Raw genomic sequence first — 4,519 nt, forward strand, 5'->3', positions numbered from 1 at the left:
TACGCTGACGACGTAAAATTTTTTAAATCATACACTTCAACTGAAGAAAGGTGTCTGTTGCAAACAGACTTAAACAATTTGGTTGCATGGTGTGATAGAAATGATTTGCCATTGAATCTCAATAAATGTAAGATGATGTGCTTTTCCCGTAGATCTGTGCACCACTCTTCTTATGTAATAAAACACCATATTCTAGAGCAAATTTTTAACTATGTTGATTTGGGAGTTAATGTGGACCCTAAGCTTAATTTTAGTCTTCATATTGATACCATGGTCTTGAAAGCAAAAGCTGTCCTCAGTTTTGTTAAACGTTGGTCTAAAGAATTTAGAGATCCGTATATTACTAAAACACTTTATACAACTTTGGTTAGACTTATATTGGAATATGGCTCTGTTGTATGGAACCCTAGCTACCAAATTCATTCTGACAAGTCAGAGTCTGTTCAAAGACAATTTTTACTTTTCGCCTTAGCGCATTTCCGATGGGATTCTAGGGAAAGTCTACCTCCATACACTAGTCGTTTAAAACTTATTAATCTACCTACACTTTCTAGTCGTAGGGAAATGCTTGGCATAATATTCTTAGTGAAAATTTTGAATGGAACAGTTTGCATTTCTTTTCTCCTGTTTGAAATTAAATTTAATATCCCGGTTCGCCTTTCGAGGCAGTTTAGACCTTTACTGCTAAAATCCTGTAGATCAAATTTTGAACTTAACGAGTCATTCCGCCGTATATGTCATGATTTTAATTCTTATTCCAGCACATTTGACTTATCTGACTCACTTTTCAAAATTAAAAAGACTTTATTGTTTTCTCTTAATAAATGAAAGTGCAACAATTTATTATATTGTAACTTTAAATCTTGGCTGCTGAAATTTTTGTTTCTGTAGCTGAGCAGTTTCAGATCTCAACACTTAAAAAACTCGCTTGCCTTTTCTGACTCGGCTAATTCCGCACGTATGCGGACTGCGCCCCTCTCGTCGGTTGGGCGGGAGGAGGGTAATCGTTGGGTTATTATTATATGTATGATAATATATAAGATTATAATATGAGATTTAAATTTACCAAAAAATAAAGCAGAGCTTTTAGGCTCTCGGTTAAAACAGTGGAATTTGCATGATGATGTTGTAATATAACAGTTCAGCGAACTAGGCATGAGACATTTTCAACGTTTTTCACAAAAGAAGATGGACTTTGTTTTTGCAATGACATCAAAGGTATGTTTGAAGAAATTGGCATATCTTGCATTCCTAGCGAATGGCGCTTATTCATCAACAGCTCTACCAAAAGCTTGAAAGCCGTTTTATTACACAATGGAAATAAATTTCCATCCCTTCCAATTGCTCACTCGGTAAATTTGAAAGAAAATATGATAGTGTTAAAATCTTGCTTGACGCAGTAAAGTATGACGAGTACAATTGGCAGTTGATTGGTGATTTTAAAATTGTCGGATTTTTAATGGGATTACAGAGCGGATATACCAAATTTCGATATACCAAAGTTGCTAACTGGGATTCAAAAGGCAAGTTGGAACAGTTTCGAAGCAGTAGTTTCTGGATTTTTGTAGAATGTCTTTAATGTGATACATGCCCATTTAGATAAACAACATGGGAGCGTATTCAGAGGAGTAAGAAGAGCGCTTTCATCTGGACATCATGAACTTTGAACAGCGATGTCAGGACCAATATAATGAGAACTAGATTTGAAACTATATTTGGAGTTTATTAAAAGAAAGCACTTACGAACACAAAAGAAAAGCAAAACTGTACACTTTTAACTCATTTTCTGTTCTTTTGTAAGTTATTTGAATAGTGAAACTTAATAAAAATGATAAATACGCTTATCTATGTAGTTCTATCTTAATTTAAACATTAAAACCACAGCTTTTGAGAAAATTCGTTTAATTAATTTCCTGATCACAAAAGCAAACTTTTGAAGGTCATATATTTTTGTTTCGTGTATTTTTACCTAAACTAAAGAAATTTTACAATTTTCTTTTAAGTCGAGTTCAAATTTCGTGTTGACCTGTGTTATCAAACATAGAAAAACGTCTTATTTTCACGTTGACTACAAATATTGCTTTAAAAAAGTTTATTAATTAATTAAAATGTAATCAATTGTACATGTATTAATATCAATAAAAATGATTGCATATAAACGTATAAAAATATAAGCCAAAAAACTAACATGCGGCTGTAAAATCAAAGTAAGTCTCTGAGCAAAATTTCTCCTTCCGAGCTAGTGGTGAATTTCAACCATCGTGATTTGTTAGATTTGGACAATTCACACGCTGGTCCGCAATTGAACCTTCTCTAGTAGCTTAAATTCAGATTGAAATGAATTAGTCCATTTGCACGTAACCGTTTTTTAAAATTTTACTAAAAAATATGATGAATCTAAAGATAAATACATTTTTAAATAGTAAATTAATTTAATTTTATGTTATTAAAAAAAACTGAACTGAAAATACGATAGAAAATAGATTTTACTAAAAAAAATTTGTAAGCAATGTACTAAAAGTGGCCATACACGACATATATACATGTGCGTTCGATAAGTATGTGCGCAAGTGAGATTTACTCGTGTGTGGGTTTGTGTGCATACGAATCCAAGTTGACGAAAATTTTCGATATTTTGCAATTAATGTGCACACAAGTATGTCGTATATGGGCTTGTGTGCACAGAATTGCTCATTTGGAAAACAAAAAGTGAAAAAATTATAGTAAAATTTAATGGAAAAATATATATGTTGGAATAATTTATTGTCTAAATAGAATCAAATACATAAAAATGCTATTATAATAAATATAATAAAATTTGGTGACCAGCCCAAATTGAACTGGAACACGGTTGCGGGAGGCCATGGAGACGGATAACATTGATGTTGAGAAATATTTCGCAGATGTCAACGCAAATATCGACGCAGGTGAAATCACAAATGGCAGAGGTGCCATCACAAATGTTAACGTCTGTATATCAGCTCTCTTAACAGTTGAAAAAGCAGGATGTACGGATATCGCAAGTGACGTCACAAATAGCAGAGGTGTCCTCACAGATTTCGGAACAGTGGGTTATATAAACCTGAAGTGGATGAATTGAAGGATCGTCTCCGCGAGCTACAATTAAATCGGCCAATTATGTCAGCAGCTTCTGCCAAGGTAGAGCCTCCATCTTTTGATGGCACAGTTCCGTTCTATGTTTTTAAGCTACAATAAGAAAAGGCGGCGTCTGCAAATAATTAGAACGTTGAAGGTAAAGTAGCTGCATTGATCGTTGAACTAAAAGGATCTGCAGCGAAAATATTACAAACCATTACAAACTGCGAATCGAGTAATTATGAAACGTTGATGGGTGCATTAGGAATGGTAGTGAGCGCAGGTAGCAGATTTTCCAAATCGAATTGGAAAATCGTCGCCAGAAAGACAATGAGTATCTGCAAGAGTTTTCTACAGTGATTGAGAGGTTAGCTTACTTCGAATATGCTCATAAATTGGTGGAGTTTACCGAGGACACGAAAATTCAGATCTTCGTTAATTATGCTGTGTTAGCATGTCCAATATTGAGGTTTGCGGAAACCATTTCGTATGCTCTGACTCAGGAAACTGCTTAGCAAGCACGCATTTAAAGCTCAAAAAGTAGAAATAGAAGAACACTCTTGGGTGAACTAATTACTGGAAAAAATTTACTACATGCAAAAAGCACTGGAAATTGCGCGCGTAAGAAAAATGATGGTGTCGCTAAATGCTTCCACTGCGGAAAAAGTGGACATACTGCACGCAATTGTAACCAATCCAATAATTCAGTTGGACGTTAACGCAAAGCTGAGGAAGATAAAGCAAATGTCAAAACCAATCAATCCTTAAACTAAAGCGAGCCGAAAAGAGCACGGGCTGGCTCCTGCAAGCGAATGCCATGTATTCTCCATTTCCCAAATAAGCAGGAATACGAGCAACGTTACCGTTATTGGTTAGGTGGACGATAAAAAGCGCATACTGACTGTGAATACGGGCGCATCACATTTTATTATTCGATCTGATCGAGCTAAAAAAGAAGTAAGACCATTAGCTGAGGCAAAGTTGGGTACTGCATCTAATGCATGAGATCGTAATTGGAAAGGCAGCCGTGGTACAAAATTTTATAGTAGCAGTTATCGTCGACGAAGTCATAATTGGAGTAGACTTTCTAGCAAATCAAGGAATAAAAATTTAGATGGAGGATTGTGTATGTGAAGTTGTAAGCAAGACCAAACGGGAAATGAGCGAAGCGCCGAAATCGAACCATCAGCGAATCAATGGAGTTCACCTATTGTACTTGTGAAGAAGAATGATGGGAACAGGAGGTCTTGCGTGAACTATAGAAGTTTTAAAGTTGTAACGAAGAAAGACAGTTATCCACTACCTAGAATCGATGACACTCTGGACGCGCTATCAGGCACAAAATGGTTCTTAACACTTGATTTAAAAAGTTGTAATTGGCAAGTGGAGATACACAAAGAAAACAAAAAAAGACGGCTTACAG

At 35.3% G+C, this 4,519-nt stretch overlaps 1 pseudogene; it reads left to right on the plus strand.

Moving 5' to 3' along the window:
* The first annotated feature begins 2,903 nt into the window (after positions 1-2,903).
* On the plus strand, positions 2,904-3,864 carry LOC138856100 (uncharacterized; annotated as a pseudogene).
* The last annotated feature ends 655 nt before the right edge of the window (positions 3,865-4,519 follow it).

The sequence above is a fragment of the Bactrocera oleae genome, chromosome 3 (genome assembly GCF_042242935.1).
Source record: "Bactrocera oleae isolate idBacOlea1 chromosome 3, idBacOlea1, whole genome shotgun sequence".
Lineage (NCBI taxonomy): Eukaryota > Metazoa > Arthropoda > Insecta > Diptera > Tephritidae > Bactrocera > Bactrocera oleae.